Source organism: Arachis hypogaea, chromosome 1 (assembly GCF_003086295.3).
Source record: "Arachis hypogaea cultivar Tifrunner chromosome 1, arahy.Tifrunner.gnm2.J5K5, whole genome shotgun sequence".
Lineage (NCBI taxonomy): Eukaryota > Viridiplantae > Streptophyta > Magnoliopsida > Fabales > Fabaceae > Arachis > Arachis hypogaea.
Genome location: NC_092036.1, coordinates 81,548,006 through 81,567,954, shown reverse-complemented (window position 1 = coordinate 81,567,954; position 19,949 = coordinate 81,548,006). Strand labels below are relative to the sequence as shown.

General features: G+C 41.0%; 1 non-coding gene across 1 annotated transcript; it reads right to left on the bottom strand.

The window, feature by feature from the left end:
* Positions 1 to 16,523: 16,523 nt before the first annotated feature.
* On the bottom strand, positions 16,524 to 16,631 carry LOC112713193 (small nucleolar RNA R71). The gene has a single exon (XR_003158172.1). It is a non-coding gene; the product is annotated as a small nucleolar RNA R71 (small nucleolar RNA).
* Between the last annotated feature and the right edge of the window lie 3,318 nt (positions 16,632 to 19,949).

Genomic DNA, 19,949 nt, shown 5'->3' with positions numbered 1-19,949 from the left:
GACAATGTTGAGTGTCACTAACGTTCTCGAAGGTTGGCAAAAGCCACGTTAGAAGCCACGTTAACCTAGTTAACGTGAGCTTTAATGTGAAGCAAGAAGGGGCACACTTGAACGTTAGTGACAATGTTGAGTGTCACTAACGTTCTCGAAGGCTAGCAAGGCAAAGTTAAAAGCCACATTGACCCAATTAACGTGGGCTTTAACGTGAGGCAAAGGGGTGCATGGCAACGTTAGTGACAATGTTAAGTGTCACTAACGTTCTCGAACTTGTATCTTTACTAAATGTTAAACACCCCTAATGTCTTGAGCTAAAGTCTCTGCCCACTTCACACTTTCTCTCTGCAAGTAAGCCAAGCCCAATTGAAGAAAGGAACTGCTTCAAGCTCAAAGATCCAGAGGCCCAAGACTTGAAGAGCTAACTAGAGATGAGAAGAGTAGTATATATAGGAGTAGTTTTGAAATAGAGAGGAGCTTTTAGAGGGAGCGAGGAAAGAGAACTACTCTTTGTATTTTTACTTTCTTTGCACTTCTAGCTTTATTATGTATTCTCCATCTTTGATTTTGATTTCTAGAGCTATGAACAACTAAACCCCTTTCATTGGGTTAGGGAGCTCTGTTGTAATTTGATGGATCAATACTAATTTTCTTGTTCTTCTTCTATTTTTCCTTTTGATTTTACTTGAAAGCTTTCGATCTTCATCCAATTGGATAGTTTTCTTGGAAAAGAAGCTATTCAAACATGGATCTCTTCAGATCCTTGAAAGAGGAATGAAGAGATTAGCTAGAAATGATTTCTCATGCTGGACCAAATTGACTGTGGATGGGTATGTGGCTATAACCCTCTAAGCATTTGACTTGGGAAGTGCATGTGGTATAATCAGTGACCACACTTCATCTCTTCTCATGAGCAATTGACCAAGGAATTGGCTATTGATCAAGATTTGAGAGATTGAATTGCAAGAAATTGTGATTCAATCACTTAAGATTGCCAAGGAGATCAATGAGTGCATTGATTGAGGAAGAGATGAAAATGAAATTGATCAGGAGAATGCAAAATCTCCTAAGCCCAATGAAATCCCCATTTTCTGATCTTACCCATTCTCTTTATTTTCTGCAATTTACTTTTATGAGCAATTCCCCCATTCCCATTTACAATTCTGCTATTTACTTTCAGTCATTTACTTTCTCGCCATTTTAATTTCTGCAATTATCAACTCTATTCATGGATTCGCTCAACTAGATAATTCCTCTAATTAAAGTTGCTTGATCAATCAATCCCTGTGGGATTCGACCTCACTCTATTGTGAGTTTTTACTTGACGACAAATTCGGTACACTTGCCGAATGGGAATTTGTTGAGAGACAAGTTTTACCCCGATCAGGTATTATGAGTAGGATTCAGGGATTGAATGACTGTGACGAGTTTCAAACTCACGAGTGTTGGGCATAGTGACAGACGCAAAAGAATCACTGGATTCTATTCCGACATGATCGAGAACCGACAGATGATTAGTCGTGCTGTGACAGAGCATTTGGACCATTTTCATTGAGAGGATGGGAAGTAGCCATTGACAACAGTGACGCCCTACATACAGCTTGCCATGGAAGGGAGTAAGAATGATTGGATGAAAGTAGTAGGAAAGCAGAGATTCAGAAGGAACACAGTATCTCCATGCGCTTATCTGAAATTTCCACCAATGAATTACATAAGTATCTCTATCTCTATTTTATTCTTTATTTATCTTTATATTTAAAAACCATTATAACCATTTGAATCTGCCTAACTGAGATTTACAAGATGACCATAGCTTGCTTCATACCAACAATCTCCGTGGGATCGACCCTTACTCACGTAAGGTATTACTTGGACGACCCAGTGCACTTTCTGGTTAGTTGTGCGAAGTTGTGACAAAGTGTAATTGACGTTTGAGAGCTCCAAGTCTATTGGTCCCATTGTTGATGATCACAATTTCATGCACCAAGTTTTTGGCACCGTTTCCGCGGATTGTTTGAGTTTGGACAACTGACGGTTCATCTTGTTGCTCAGATTAGGTAATTTTCTTCTTATTTTCTTTTAAAAAAGTTTTAAAAAATCTTTTAAAATTTTTTATTTATTTTCTTTTTTTTTCAAAAAGAAATTTTCGAAAAAAACCCAAAAAAATTAATAAAATCATAAAAACCAAAAATATTTTGTGTTTCTTGTTTGAGTCTAGTGTCAATTTTAAGTTTGGTGTCAATTGCATGTTTTAAAAAGTTTATGCATTTTTTTTGAAAAATTCATGCATGGTGTTCTTCATGATCTTCAAGTTTTTCTTGGTATGTGTTCATACCCTGGGTCGAGCTATCCGACCCGGGATGTTCTGCAGACAAAGCGACCGACCTCTTCAGGTTAGGACAACCTGACCTCTTCTCAAAGAGCTCGGCTAAGTCACAGGAAAGCCCAAGTGAAGGGCCCAAATAGAGAAACACGCCCCAAATCCAAGGACAGTCCAAACCCATAGAGATAAAGGCGGTTCCCTTAAAGATGACCTCACTTAAAGATAAGATAAAGATAAGATAAGATAACTAACTTATCTTATCCACAGAAGGCCACATCTTACCATTATAAATACACTGGAGCACCCAGGTATAACTCATACTCTGATTCTACTCAATACCTGTTTAATACCCTTGCTAACTTAAGCATCGGAGTCCCTTGCAGGTACCTCCCACCCTCCGGAGACAAAGGATCAGCACCATCACCAAGTCCAACAAGTCGGACAGACAAGCTCCGGCGTCTATATACCCGCCAGACACATCGGCTCCGACCAACGCAGAAGATCTCGACCGAGATCAACCTATAGTTTTAGGTAACCCCCGGAACATTGGCGCTGTTATCGGGGAACCTGGAAGTCATCCTGTCATCATAGCGGATGACCATGACAACGACCACGACTCAGGATTGGAAGATAGAACGCCACATAAACATGCGGATACTATACTCAAAGATACGCCCGAACCCAACGGAGACAAAAATCCATCAAATCTAGGAGCAATAGAAGCGCTTCAAAATCGATTGGAGCAACTTGAGAAAGAAGCCCAACATCAACGTGAAAAAGAAGAAGATCTACGTTGGGAGATAAGGCGGCGCCGAGAATTAGAAGATAAGCTTATGAATCTCGAAGCTGACCTCAAAACTAAAGCTACTCGACCATCCACAGAGGATAGCTCTCAGAAAGATCAAGATCCATTCACCAGAGAAATTATGAAGACCAAAATCCCAAAAGATTTTAAACTTCCAGATATGACGCTATATGATGGCACTTCGGATCCCAACCACCATCTCAGCAACTTCAGAAGTAGAATGTACCTCACTGATGCCTCAGACGCAGTTCGCTGCAAAGCCTTTCCAACAACTCTCACCAAGACAACCATTAAATGGTTTGACAACCTACCTCCAAAATCCATCTCGAGTTTCGACGACCTGGACAAAAAGTTCCTGGCCCGATTCTCCATACAAAAAGACAAAGCCAAACACGCACCTAGCCTACTAGGGATCAAGCAAGGAGATTGAGAAAGTCTTCGCAACTACATGGAGAGATTCAACAAAACATGCATGGACATATGGTGGATGAAATTGTGATCCTCAAAGTTGGTCTCTTTGTATTTGTATGAAATTTAAATATTGGCTCTATCAAAAATACCCCAAAGAGATCATGGTATGATGAATTGGGATCTTAATAATCCCTGGTAATGGCACCAACAGCTTAGTGTTGTTGTTGGACCAAAAGAGTTACAGGCACTGTTAGAGAATCTCACAACTCCGTTCAACTAACCAGCAAGTGCACTGGGTCGTCCAAGTAATACCTTACGTGAGTAAGGGTCGATCCTACGGAGATTGTTGGTATGAAGCAAGCTATGGTCACCTTATAAATCTCAGTTAGGCAGATTAAATTGGTTTATGATAAGTTCGAAAATAAATAATAAACAGAAAATAAAATAAGATAGAAATACTTATGTAAATCAATAGTGGGAATTTCAGATAGGCGTATGGATATGCTGTGCTCCTCTTGAATCTCTACTTTCTTATTACATTCATCCAATCCTTCTTACTCCTTTCCATGGCAAGCTGTATGTAGGGCGTCACCGTCGTCAATGGCTACTTTTCATCCTCTCGGGAAAATGGTCCTATGCGCTGTCACTGCATGGCTAATCGTCTAGAGGCATCACCCTTGTCGATGGCTACATCCCATCCTCTCAGTGAAAATGGTCCTATGCTCTGTCACAGCACGGCTAATCATTTGTCGGTTCTCAATCAGGTTGGAATAGAATCCATTGATTCTTTTGCGTCTGTCACTAACGCCCAGCCTTCAGGAGTTTGAAGCTCGTCACAGTCATTCAATACCGGAATCTTACTCGGAATACCGCAGACAAGGTTAGACTTTCCAGATTCCCAGAATCCTACTCGGAATACCACAGACAAGGTTAAACTTTCCGGATTCCCATGAATGCCGCCATCTATCTAGCTTATACCACGAAGATTCTGTTGGGGAATCTAAGAGATATGCGCCCGGCCTAAGGTAGAACGGAAGTGGTTGTCAGTCACGCGCGTTCATAAGTGAGAATGATGATGAGTGTCACGGATCATCACATTCATCAAGTTGTTGTGCAACGTATATCTTGGAATAAGAATAAAAGAGAATTGAATAGAAAGTAATGGTAATTGTATTGAAACTTGAGGTACAGCAGAGCTCCACACCCTTAATCTATGGTGTGTAGAAACTCCACCGTTGAAAATACATAAGTGAAAGGTTCAGACATGGCCGAATGGCCAGCCCCCTGAATGATCAAAAGACCGAATGGCCAAAAGATGACTAATACACTAGTAAAAAGTCTTATTTATACTAAACTAGCTACTAGGGTTTACATGAGTAAGTAATTGATGCATAAATCCACTTTCGGGGCCCACTTGGTGTATGTTTGGGCTGAGCTTAATCTATCCACGAGCTGAGGCTTCTCTTGGAGTTGAACACCAAGTTATAACGTGTTTTGGGCGTTCAACTCCGGGTTGTGATGTGTTTCTGGCGTTTAACTCCAGACAGCAGCAAGTACTTGGCGTTGAGCGCCACTTTACGTCGTCAATTCCCGAATAAAGTATGGACTATTATATATTTCTGGAAAGCTCTGGATGTCTACTTTCCAACGCCGTTGAGAGCGCGCCATTTGGAGTTCTGTAGCTCCCGAAAAGCTATTTTGAGTGCAGGGAGGTCAGATTCCAACAGCATCAGCAGTCCTTTGTCAGCCTCCTATCAGAGTTTTGCTCAAGTCCCTCAATTTCAGCCAGAAATTACCTGAAATCACAGAAAAATACACAAACTCATAGTAAAGTCCAGAAATGTGAATTTAACATAAAAAACTAATGAAAACATCCCTGAAAGTAGCTTAAACTTACTAAAAACTATCTAAAAACAATGCCAAAAAGCGTATAAATTATCCGCTCATCAACATACAAAGTTTACCAACAGAAGCTGCCATCATGGGCCTCATAAATGGCCTACGAGAAGGACCATTCAGCCAATCTATATCAAAGAGATACCCGACATCCCTAGACGAAGTACAAGAACGGGCGCAGAAGTACATCAACCTGGAGGAAAATTCTCGACTTGGCGAAGCCTCAAGGTCCGGTTCTGCCTACCGAGATAAAGAATCCAAGAAAAAGGATGATTGCTTCGGAGAGAAAATCAAAAAATATCATAACTACACCCCTCTTAGGGTATCCTTGGTTGATGTTTACAAAGAAGTCTGCCATACGGAGAAAATTCCTCCAGCTCGGCCACTTAAAGGCAAAAGAGGAGGAGGAAATTGGAATGAATACTATGAATATCACCGACTTCGAGGGCATTCCACCAACGAATGCTTCGACTTGAAAAATGTCATAGAAAAATTAGTAAGAGAAGGAAAGCTAGATCGGTTTTTGGCCAATCGGGACGAAGAACCAAGAAAAAGAAGAAGGGATGAGGAAGTCGGACGATCTGAACGATCACCTCGCACACCGGAAAGACACGTTCACATAATACACGGCGGATTTACTGGGGGAGGAATCTCCAAATCATCCCGCAAGCGACACCTCAAAGAGGTATATCATGTCGAAGGAAAGAAGGAAGCGTCGGACATCCCAGCAATCACGTTTACCAAGGAAGATGCATCCGGAATCATCTCGGGACACAACGACCCCATGGTCATCACGATCATACTAGCAAACACCAACCTCCTCCGTACACTAATTGACCAGGGAAGCTCTGCAGACATCTTATTCAAAACTGCCTTCGACAAGCTCGGCCTAAAAGAAAAAGAGCTAAGAGCATACCCGAACAGCCTGTTCGGACTTGGAGATATCCCAGTTCAACCGTTGGGATACGTATCGCTGCATACAACCTTCGGGAAAGGGAACCAATCCAAAACACTCAAGATAGACTACATCGTGGTCGACGTAAGCTCAACCTACAATGCCCTGATAGGTCGGACAACGTTAAATCAACTCGGCGCAATAGTTTCAACTCCGCATCTCTGTATGAAATTCCCAACTACAGAAGGGATAGCTACAATAAAAGCAGATCAAAAGATGGCGCGTCGCTGTTACAACGAAAGTCTAAACCTCCGAGGCGAAGGAAGAGAGTTCCACACAATCAAACTCGGTGGAGTTCAGAGACGAGAAGAGCTCCGACCACGACCCGAAGGAGAAGTCGAAAGAGTCCAGACTGGAGACACCTTGGATAAAACAACTAATATTGGCACGATCCTGAAAGGAGACGCAAAAGAATCGCTGATACAGTTTCTGCGAGATAACATTGATCTCTTCGCATGGAAAGCTGCCGACATGCCGGGCATAGATCCCGAACTAATGAGCCACAAGTTGGCAGTCTACCCGGGATCCCGACTGATACAACAAAGACGAAGAAAACTCGAACCAGAACGATCTCAAGCTGTAGAAGAACAAGTACAAGCACTACTAGAGGCAGGATTCATAAGAGAAGTTAAATACCCACTATGGCTAGCAAATGTCGTCTTGGTGAAAAAATCAAATAGGAAGTGGCAAATGTGCACCGACTACACCGACCTCAACAAAGCCTGCCCAAAAGACCCTTATCCACTCCCAAGCATCGACGCTCTAGTAGATGCCTCATCAGGATATAAGTATCTCTCGTTCATGGACGTGTACTCAGGATACAACCAGATCCCAATGTATCCACCAGATCAAGAAAAAACCTTGTTTCTCACACCAAAAGCGAATTATTGCTAGATCGTAATGCCTTTCGGCCTTAAAAATGCGAGAGCCACTTATCAAAGGCTAATGAATAAAGTCTTCTCAAACCACATCGGAAAAATCATGGAGGTCTATGTGGACGACATGTTGATAAAGACACAAAGTGAGGAAACATTACTAACCGACTTGGTTCAAGTGTTCGACACCATACGGAAGCACAACATGCGACTCAACCCGGCTAAATGCACCTTCGCAGTAGAGGCAGGAAATTTTCTGGGCTTCATGCTCACACAGAGAGGAATCAAGGCAAATCTAGATAAATGCCAGGCCATACTCAACATGAAAAGCCTGACCTGCGTCAAAGAAGTCCAACAACTCAATGGGAGACTGGCAGCCCTGTCTAGATTCCTAACAGGGTCAGCAATAAGATCCCTCCCCTTCTACGCTACCTTAAGGAAGGGAAAAAACTTCGAGTGGACAACGGAATGTGAACAAGCCTTCTGAGACTTTAAAGAATTCCTGGGACAGCCCCCCATCCTATCTCGACCACGAGAGGGAGAACCACTCATACTATACCTGGCTATAGGAAGTCGGGCAATAACCTCAGCATTAATTAGAGAAGATGAAGGGGATAACAACCCGTCTACTTCATTAGTAAAGCACTACAGGGGTCAGAGCTGAACTACCAGAAAATAGAGAAGTTCGCCTACGCTTTGATACTCACATACCGACGACTTCGCCCATACTTCCAAGCGCACACCATCAAAGTTCGAACCAACCAGCCCATAAAAGGAATACTGCAGAAAACAGACCTAGCAGGGAGAATCCTACAGTGGTCAATCGAGTTGTCCGAATTTGACCTCCAATACGAGGCACGGACAGCCGTCAAATCACAATACCTAGCCGACTTCATTGCAGAATTCACAGACACCAAAGAAATTCCCATAGAGTGGAACATATACATGGACGATTCCTCAAATAAAGCCGGAAGCGGTGCAGGTGTGATAATCGAAAGCAACCAAGGAACCCAACTTGATCTTTCCCTAAAATTCAGATTCCCGGCCTCAAACAACCAGGCAGAATTTGAAGCGTTATTAGCTGGTTTGAAGCTGGCTAGGGAAGTTGGAGCTCAGAAACTCAACATCTACAGTGACTCACAAGTCGTTATCTCACAAATAACAGGAAGCTACCAAGCCAAAGACCCTACCATGAAAAAATATTTGGATAAAACCAAAGAACAGCTCAGACAACTTGGAGAATATAGGATCTATCACATACCCCGCGAACAAAATGCCCGACCTGACGCGCTCTCAAAGCTAGCCAGCACCAAACCAGGGGGCAACAATAGAAGCCTTATCCAGGAAATACTGTAGAACCCATCAATATCTGAAGAAGAAAAAATCCTAGCCATAACAGGTCGGGATCAAGGATGGATGACCCCATAATTAACTACCTCAAAACAGAAGCGCTTCCCACAGATGAAAGGGAGGCAAAGAGGTTAAAAAGGGAGGCACAGTACTACACTATCATAAACAACATCCTATACAAAAGAGGGATCTCAACACCATTATTAAAATGCATCCCGACATCCAATACAAAGGAAGTCTTGGAAAAAGTACACGGCGGCATTTGTGGCAATCATCTCGGAGCACAAGCTCTCACCAAAAAAGTACTCCGGGCCGGATTCTATTGGCCAACTCTACAAAAGGAAGCTACAGAATTTGTAAAGACATGTTCACCATGTCAAAAGCATGCCAACTTTCACATCGCCCCACCAGAAGAACTCATTAGCGTGACCTCACCCTGGCCATTTGCAAAATGGGGACTTGATCTTCTCAGACCCTTCCCACAGGGATTGGGACAAGTAAAATTCCTTATAGAAGGGGTAGACTATTTCACGAAATGGATCAAAGCAGAACCCCTAGCCAACGCCACTGCTCAAAGAAGCCAGAAATTCCTATATAGGAACATTGTTACCAGATTTGGGGTTCCATACTCTATCACCACGGATAACGGCACCCAATTCACAGATGCAGGCTTCAGAAAGTTAGTGACCGACTTGAATATAAAACACCAGTTCACTTCCGTCGAACACCCCCAAGCCAATGGACAAGCTGGAGCAGGGAACAAAGTCATATTGGCCGAGCTGAAACGGAGATTACAAGAAGCAAAGGGAGCTTGGGCCGAGGAACTTCCACAAGTCCTATGGGCGTACCGAACGACCCCCCATTCTACTACAAACGAATCACCATTCCAACTAGCATACGGAGTAGAGGCAATGATTCCAATAGAAGTCGAGGAAGGATCTCCCCGAGTAGTCCACTACAATGAACAAGCCAATTCTCAATTCCAAAGAGAAGAGCTCGACCTACTTCGAGAAATCCAAGAAAGAGCACGGATCAGAGAAGAAGCACTAAAATGGCGAATGGCTTCCAGATATAATCAAAAGGTAGTGCCAAGAGGTTTCACTGAGAATGATCTCATCTTAATCCGAAATGATATCGGAACAACTCGACCCGGAGATGGAAAGTTGGCAGCTAACTGGAAAGGACCCTACTGAGTCACAGAAGTACTTGGGAAGGGCTACTACAGACTGTCCGAACTCGAAGGACGAGAACTCCCCAGATCATGGCACGCCTGTAACCTAAGAAGGTACTATAGTTAGATAAAGGTCTCATCACAAGATGCACTCTTTTTCCTGAAAAGGTTTTTTAATGAGGCATCAAGATTGAGATTCAATCCAACTTAAGGGTATGAAAAACTCCCGCCTGTATATATATTTGCACTTTCTTTAAATAAAATACATTTTAGATATTCTACAAGTTCTCAAGACGCATTAATCTGAAGCTTTCATCGTTCGATTATAAAGCAACGGATCGACAGAAAGTGAAGAAAAAATTCACTGTACGATCTTGATAGGAGTGATCGATCGACAAAGGTGAAAACGCGATTCAACTAAAGACCGATCACGCCGAGATAAAAATCACCATCTACAAATCGGCAAAGATGAACACAGAATAATGCAAGAAGTTATGAAAGTGATCCCAAAAAAAGAGCCTGACGAGGTCTTATGGATTGCTATATAATAACTTAAAAGACTGGTCAGTACCAAAAAATCAGACCAAGTAAACCCAAGTTATCAGCGAATCACTAGAAAGAGGTCTGGCCAACCCTATTAAAGAGGAATTGCTATAACTTAGAAGAGATCGACCTAACGAAGTCGGTCTCCTACAAAACAAGTTGTAAAAGTAATCCCTGAAAGAGACCTAACCAAGGTCCAAGAAAAAGGATTACAAAAACAACTTAGAAGAGATCGACTTAACGAAGTCGGCCTCCCACAAAACAAGTTGTAAAAGTAATCCCTGAAAGAGACCTAACCAAGGTCCAAGAAAGAGGATTACAAAAACAACTTAGAAGAGATCGACCTAATGAAGTCGGTCTCCTACAAAACAAGTTGTAAAAGTAATCCCTGAAAGAGACCTAACCAAGGTCCAAGAAAGAGGATTACAAAAACAACTTAGAAGAGATCGACCTAACGAGGTCGGTCTCCTACAAAACAAGTTGTAAAAGTAATCCCTGAAAGAGACCTAACCAAGGTCCAAGAAAGAGGATTATAAAAACAACTTAGAAGAGATCAAACTAACAAAGTCGGTCTCCCACAAAACAAGGTGTAAAAGTAATCCCTGAAAGAGACCTAACCAAGGTCCAAGAAAGAGGATTACAAAAATAACTTAGAAAGGGACCAACATAAAGAAATCGGTCACGAGGTGCTACACATACAAACAAGAGCGAGGAAACCGAGAAACAAGTCGGACCCCCCACAGGCATGGCCTCAAAAGGATCCAAGCTACAAATTTCAACAGATATCATGCATAATACGATAAAGCTTAAAGAGGTCACCAAAGTCAACCTCAGAAAGCTACTTTTGTTTTTGTAAAAGTAAAGTTGCCAAGCAGGCAACTAAAAAGTGTCAGTGATCAAACAAAATAATAAACAGTTCAAAAAGCCCACAAACCGGGCTATCTACACAAAAGCCTAAAAAAGAAGATCAACTAAAGATCGGGAGCCTTCCCAGCGGCATCAGTACGGTGATAAGGAGGGCGAGTCTGAATAGGCACAGCATCTACAGTTCCATCATCTCGGTTCAGAATCTGGCAGTCTGGATCAGATGTAGCGGGAGGAACTAAGGAGGTCGACACTTTGACAGAGGGCACAGGAGGAGGGTTAGCATCATCATCATCCTGATCATCAGGGATAATTTTATCATCCCTCACAACATTGTCCAAGCTAACAAGAGTCAAGTCGGCATCAGGGGCAACAATTTAGAACTGCTCCATTAAGATCTCGGAGGCAGCAGTTACGCTGCCCACAAGGTGACCCTGAAGTTTGCCATAATTAACCCGAGCAGTTTCCAACTCATCTCGGAGACGCATTAATTCCCTATAGGCTGAGACATAGCTATCTTTATGCTTCAGAGCCATATCCTCAGCCAGCTTCAAAGAAGCAGCAAGGGCAATAGAGCTGGCCTTCTCACCCTCCAGCTCCTTCTCCACTTTTGCCAACTTCACCTCCAACTCCTCCTTCAGACCCTTGATTTGATCAAATTCTGACTTGGCCTCCTCCATAAAAGATTTGGTGGCATGAATCGGAATCCCCTGAACTGTTCGGAAAACAGCCGCACCCATATGAGCCATCTTCACACTATTTTTAGTGATAAAATACAAATGTTGAAGAAGAGACACATCGTCCATGGAAAGCCCACCATAAGGGGCGATTTGCTGATCAACAAACTCAATAGCATCAAAATCTGGGGCATCCAGGTTGAAGGGCTCGGATGTTTTTTGCTTCTTACTAGGAGAGACACCAGGAGCTGCTGCAGAAGATTGTGGATGATCGACCAGATGAACCCAAGGAATAGGGATCGCTTTCCACGGCCCGGGAGAACTAGGTACAGGAGGTTTGACTGGAACCTGGGAAGATCCCTCTCCGGCCGTCTTGGCCGAGATGTTTAAAGCAGCAATTGCTTTCTTCGCCTTCTTGAAGGCCTTCATAGAATCATTATTCTTCGACATCTCTGAAGAACACAAAATCAACCACAAAAGACAAGTTACAACATAGGAGAAGAGAAAAGCTCAAAAGCAAGTATAAAAATAAAGCAGACAGTACCCAAAGCAGCCCGAACCAAAGATGGATCACTCAAAAACCTCTTCGTATCCAGATGGGGAGGCTTCCCCCACAAATCCTCAAGAACAACTACAAAGGCCCACTCAACCTCACTAAGAATTTCCCATGTGTAACGTGGCACTCTTACATTCTTTTGCCACTCTAGAAGAAAAGCAGGCTCGTCATTTTCATCAAGAAAAAAGGGGCGGGTCCCCTTATCAGCTCGAACTTTAAAGAAGTAGTTCTTGAAGTCCTTAAAGGACTCATCATACATCGCAAAAACTTTATGGCCCTGGGCGGACCGGAAAGAAACCCAAGAAGCTTTCTTTTTTGAAGAACCGCCAGGTTTGGAAGAAACAAACAAGTAAAGAAAAAGAGTCTGGGAAGGTGTTACATCTAGTTCACAACAGAGAAGTTGGAAAATTTTAATAAAACCCCAGGAATTGGGGTGAAGCTGGGATGGAGCAATGTTACACGACCACAACAGGTCGGTCTCAAAAGCAGTAAAAGGAAAAGAAACGTTTAACTGACTGAAAAAATATTCATAAGCATAAAAGAAGGGACGCTCTCCCTCAACAGAAGTCGGAAAGCAAACTCTCTCGTCAGAATCAGGGACAGCAAGCTCGTAATCCCTCTCACGGTCATTGCTACCACAAATCCTATGGCGCTTCCTCAGTTCTGTGCAAAACTCAGCATCCACAATAGAAACACACAACAAAACAAGGGAGTCCAGTCAATCGGACATCCCCTTGGGAACTCTGGACGACATCTCTACAATATTATTGCGAGAAGACATAAGGCCAACTAATCCTACAAGTAAGAAAAGAAAATAAAGTTACTACAAACATCTCGGACAAAGTGAAAAACAACTCGATCAGTACTTCTCAGAAGATAAAACCACGAAAAGGAAAACCCCAAGACTCAAACCAAAGTCCTGGGGCATCCTTTGGAGGCAGTAACAAAGCAAGGTTTCCAGAAATACTCTACAGATCACATCCCAGCATTTTTCAAAAAGGATTCAAAATAACAAGTGTTTTTCATCAAAGAAAACACAGCAAATCATTACAAGCCTAACAAGCAAAAAACACTCCCAAGCATCGAGCACGAGACCATTAAAGATGCAACCATTTTTCAAAGATCAGATAGTAAGCAATCTCCAAAAGAGAGAAACAGATGCAGATTTCGTACTAGTATCAAAAACGACCAGCAACAACAGTAAAAATTCAGAAAGCCTCAAAATTCCAAGAAAAAACCATAGGAAAAGCATATCACAGCAACAGGTAAAAATAAGATCGCAAAATGATCCAAACTTTCAAACATGCAAAACCAGAACTCCACCGAAATTAAAGACGAAGCTACGAAAAAGCGAGAAAAGCTAGTACTAACCTGGAAAGAGCAGCGAGCTTCAACGAAAACCAAATGAGGAAGACGAAATCTGGGGATGCGAACAAGAGTAATGAATACAAAGACCCCAAGCTCCAACACCAAATGACGCCGCAGCTCAAGGAAAACAGAAAGGCAAAACGAAAAACAGAGAGTGGAGAGAACTAAGAAAAGAAGTTACGAAAGAGCAAAAGAAGGGAAACCGTTTTCAGGTTTTCAAAATCCAAAGTAAAGAGCCTAGGAGAAACGGGCAATTAATGCTCAAAATTAAAAGCATTAAACCCTCGCATGTTCCCAAAAAACGCGCCGATATAAAAGCACACGTCTTTTAGAGGAAACGTTCTACATTCAAAACTGATGCAAAGGAATCGACAAAATACTTAAGTTCGGCTTCACCAAAGAAAAGACTGAAGTCAAAAGACTCGGTCTCAAAAAAGAAGACCGAGATCAAGTAGGGGCACTGTTCATACCCTGGGTCGAGCTATCCGACCCGGGATGTTCTGCAGACAAAGCGACCGACCTCTTCAGGTCAGGACAACCCGACCTCTTCTCAAAGAGCTCGGCCAAGTCACAGGAAAGCCCAAGTGAAGGGCCCAAATAGAGGAACACGCCCCAAATCCAAGGACAGTCCAAACCCATAGAGATAAAGGCGGTTCCCTCAAAGATGACCTCACTTAAAGATAAGATAAAGATAAGATAAGATAACTAACTTATCTTATCCACAGAAGGCCACATCTTACCATTATAAATACACTAGAGCACCCAGGTATAACTCATACTTTGATTCTACTCAATACCTGTTTAATACCCTTGCTAACTTAAGCATCGGAGTCCCTTGCAGGTACCCCCACCCTCCGAGGACAAAGGATCAGCACCATCACCAAGTCCAACAAGTCGGACACACAAGCTCCGGCGACTATATACCCGCCAGACACATCGGCTCCGACCAACGCAGAAGATCTCGACCGAGATCAACCTATAGTTTCAGGTAAACCCCGGAACAGTATGTCTTCTTGTTTGATCTTTATATTTTCTTGTTTTGTGTCTTTTGTTGTTTTTCATATGCATTTTTGCATTCATAGTGTCTTAGCATTGAAAATTTCTAAGTTTGGTGTCTTGCATATTTTTCTTGTCTTGAAAATTTTTCAAAAATAAATCTTGATGTTCATCATGATCTTCAAAGTGTTCTTGGTGTTCATCTTGACATTAATAGTGTTCTTGCATGCATCATTGGTTTTGATCCAAAATTTTCATGTTTCGGATCATATTTGTGTTTTTCTCTCTCCTCATTAAAAATTCAAAAATAAAAAAATATCTTTTCTTATTTTACTCAAAAATTTGAAATCTTTGGGTTGACTTAGTCAAAATTTTTTAAAATAAGTTGTTTCTTGTTAGTCAAGTCAAGATTTCAATTTTAAAAATCCTATCTTTTCAAAAACTTTTTCAGAAATCAAATCTTTTTCATTTTTCTTATTATTTTTTGATAATATTTAAAATTTATTTTCAAAGTCTTTTCTTATCTTTATTTCAAATTTTCAAAAACTTTACTAACAATTAATGTGATTGATTCAAAAATTTGAAGTTTGTTACTTTCTTGTTAAGAAAGGTTCAATCTTTAAATTCTAGAATCATATCTTTTAGTTTCTTGTTAGTCAAGTAATCAAATTTTAGTTTTAAAAATCATATATTTTCAAAATATCTTTTCAAAATATCTTTTCAATCATATCTTTTTCAAAATCAACTTCAAAATCTTTTCTAACTTCTTATCTTTTCAAAATTGATTTTCAAATCTTTTTCAACTAACTAATTAACTTTTTGTTTGTTTCTTATCTTTTTCAAAACCACCTAACTACTTTTCTCTCTCTAATTTTTGAAAATTCCTTCCTCTTTTTCAAAATTCTTTTAATTAACTAGTTGTTTCAAATTTTAATTTTAATTTTATTTCTTCTTTTAATTTTCGAAATTCACTAACCATTTTTCAAAACAATTTTCGAAAACTCTTCCCTCTAATCTCTTTCTATTTATTTATTCATGTACTAACTATTCTCTTCATCTAAAAATTCGAACTCTCTCTTCTCCTCTGTGTTCGAATTTTTTTCATCCCTCTTCTATTCTTTTATTCTTCTACTCACATAAAGGAATCTCTATTCTGTGACATAGAGGATTCTTCTTCTTTTCTGTTCTCTTCTTTTTCATATGAGCAGGAGCAAGGACAAGGACATTTTGTTGAAGCAGATCCTGAACCTGAAAGGACTCTGAAGAGGAAGCTAAGAGAAGCTAAAGCACAACAATCCAGAGAAAACCTTACAGAGATTCTCAAAAAAGAAAGAGACATGGCCGAACCCAATAACAATAGTGGAGGAACAAGGAGGATGCTTGGTGATTATACTACACCTACTTCCAATTTTTATAGAAGAAGCATCTCAATCCCTACCATTGGAGCAAACAATTTTGAGCTGAAGCCTCAACTAGTTGCTCTGATGCAATAGTACTGCAAGTTCTATGGACTTCCATAAGAAGATCCCTATCAGTTTTTAACTGAATTCTTGTAGATATGTGATATTGTTAAGACTAATGGAGTAGATTCGGAAGTCTACAGGCTCATGCTTTTCCCTTTTGCTGTAAGAGACAGAGCTAGAACATGGTTGGACTTACAACCTAAGGATAGTGTGGACTATTGGGATAAACTAGTCACGGCCTTCTTGGTCAAGTTCTTTCCTCCTCAAAAGCTGAGCAAGCTTAGAGTGGATGTTCAGACCTTCAAGCAAAAAGATTGTGAATTCCTCTATGAAGCTTGGGAAAGATACAAGCAGTTGACCAAAAAGTGTCCTTCTGGTATGCTTTCAGAGTGGAGCATTTTAGATATATTCTATGATAGTTTATCTGAGCTTTCTAAGATGTCACTGGACCATTCTGCAGGTGGATCTGTTCACCTAAAGAAAATGCCTGCAGAAGCTCAAGAACTCATTGACATGGTTGCAAATAACCAATTCATGTACACCTCTGAGAGGAATCCTGTGAGTAATGGGACGCCTCAGAAAAGGGGAGTTCTTGAAATTGATGCTCTAAATGCCATATTGGCTCAAAACAAAATGTTGACTAAGCAAGTCAACATGATTTCTCAGAGTCTGAATGGATGACAAAATGCATCCAACAGTACTAAAGAGGCATCTTCTGAAGAAGAAGCTTATGATCCTGAGAACCCTGCAATAGCAAAGGTGAATTACATGGGTGAACCCTTTGGGAACACCTATAATTCCTCATGGAGAAATCATCCAAATTTCTCATGGAAGGATCAACAAAAGCCTCAACAAGGCTTTAATAATGGTGGAAGAAACAAGCTTAGCAATAGCAAGCCTTTTCCATCATCTTCTCAGCAACAGACAGAGAATTCTGAGCAGAGCCCCTCTAGCCTAGCAAACATAGTCTCTGATCTATCTAAGGCTACTTTTAAGTTTCATGAATGAAACAAGGTCCTCCATTAGAAACTTGGAGGCACAAGTGGGTCAGCTGAGTAAGAAAATCACTGAAACTCCTCCTAGTACTCTCCCAAGCAATACAGAAGAGAATCCAAAAAAAGAGTGCAAGGCCATTGATATAATCAAAATGGTCGAATCTAAGGAGGACGTGAATCCCAATGAGAAAGACCTCATGGGACGTCCCCTAGATAGAAAGAAGTTCCATATTGAGGACCTAAAGGAATCTGAGGCTCATATAGAGACCATAGAGATTCCATTAAACTTCCTTCTGCCATTCATGAGCTCTGAGAACTATTCTTCCTCTGAAGAGGATGAAGATGTAACTGAAGAGCAAGTTGCTCAATATCTAGGAGCCATCATGAAGCTGAATGCCAAGTTGTTTGGTAATGAGACTTGGGAAGGTGAACCTCACTTGCTCATTAGTGAACTAGATACATGGGTTCATCAAACTCTACCTCAAAAGAAACAAGATACTGGTAAATTCTTAATATCCTGTACCATAGGCACCATGACCTTTGAGAAGGCTCTATGTGACTTGGGGTCAGGTATAAATCTTATGCCACTCTCTGTAATGGAGAAACTAGGGATCTTTGAGGTACAAGCTGCAAGAATCTCATTAGAGTTGGCAGACAAGTCAATAAAACAAGCTTATGGATTGGTAGAAAACGTGTTGGTAAAGGTTGAAGGCCTTTACATCCCTGCTGATTTCATAATCTTAGACACTGGGAAGGATGAGAATGAATCCATCATTCTTGGAAGACCCTTCCTAGCCACAGCAAAAGCTGTGATTGATGTTGACAGAGGTGAACTAGTCCTTCAATTGAATGGGGACTACCTTATGTTTAAAGCTCAACGTTATCCTTCTGTAAACATGGAAAAGAGGCACAATAAGCTTCTCTCAATATAGAGTCAAACAAAGCCCTCACAATCAAACTCTAAGTTTGGTGTTGGGAGGCCACAACCAAACTCTAAGTTTGGTGTTGAACCCCCACATTCAAACTCTAAGGTTAGTGTTGGGAGGTCCCAACAATGCTCTGAACATTTGTGAAGCTCCATGAGAGCTCACTGTCAAGCTATTGACATTAAAGAAGCGCTTATTGGGAGGCAACCCAATTTTTATTTATCTATATTTCTATAGTTCTTTTATGTTTTATTAGGTTTATGATCATATGGAGTCATTAAATAATTGCAAAAATTAAAAACAGAATCAAAAATAGCAGAAGAAAAGTACACCCTGGAGGAAGAGCTTACTGGTGTTTAAACGCCAGTAAGGAGCATCTGGCTGCCGTTCAATGCCAGAATAGAGCATGAAGCTAGTGTTGAACACCAAAAACAAGCAGCAGTCTGGCGTTTAAATGCCAGGAGCAAGCATGGAAGTGGCATTCAACGCCAGAAACATGCTGCAGATTGGTGTTGAACGCCCAAAACAAGCATGGAAGTGGCGTTTAACGCCAGAAACATGCTACAGTCTGGCGTTAAATGCCAGAATTGCATAGAGAGGGCGTTTTACATGCCTAAAAGGTGCAGGGATAAGAAATCCTTGACACCTCAAGATCTGTGGACCCCACAGGATCCCCACCTACCCCACCTCTCTCTTCTTCACTCAATCTCTCTTTCCTATTACCTCTTCACCAATCACATCCATTCACTCTTCCCCATAAACCCCACCTACTTTCAAATTCAAAATCTCTTTCCCACCCAAACCCACCCTACATGACCGAACCATAAACCCCTCTCCATCCACTATATAAACTGCTCCATCCTTCATCATTTTCACACAACACTACCCTCTCTTCTCCCCCTTGGCCGAAACCCACACATCTCTCCCTCTCCTCCATATTTTCTTCTTCTTCTATTCTTTTTTCTTTTGTTCGAGGGCGAGCAATATTCTAAGTTTGGTGTGGTAAAAGCATAGCTTTTTATTTTTCCATAACCATTTATGACACCTAAGGCTGGAGAAACCTCTAGAAAGAGGAAAGGGAAGACAAAAGCTTCCACCTCCGAGTCATGGAAGATGGAAAGATTCATCTCAAGGGTCCATAGCTCAATAGTAGAGCATTTGACTGCACATCAAGAGAGCCCACTCATGGACCCCAACAAGAGCATGAGGAATTCTCTCATCAAGAAATCACTGAGATACTTCAGGGGATACATTTTCCTCTATACAATTATTGGGAGCAACTAAGGATAGGAGCACCAAAATCACTAGGGATCAAGCAACAGAGGCAAGGAAGAGACATAGAGGAGCTCAAGGACACCATTGCTCCTTCAAGAAGAAGGCGCCACCCTCACTAAGGTGGACTCATTCCTTAACTTCCTTGTTCTTATCTCTCTGTTTTTTTTAGCTTCATGTTTGTCTATGTTTGTGTCTTTTTTACATGATCATTAGTATTTAGTAACTATGTCTTAAAGCTATGAATAATTCCATGAATTCTTCACCTTTCTTAAATGAAAAATGTTTTTAATATAAAAGAACAAGAAGTACATGAGTTTCAAATTCATCCTTGAAATTAGTTTAATTATATTGATGTTGGTGACAATACTTTTTGTTTTCTGAATGAATGCTTAAACAGTGCATATTTTTTATCTTATTGTTTATGAATGTTAAAATTGTTAGCTCTTGAAAGAATGATGAAAAAGAGAAATGTTATTGATGATCTGAAAAATCATAAAATTGATTCT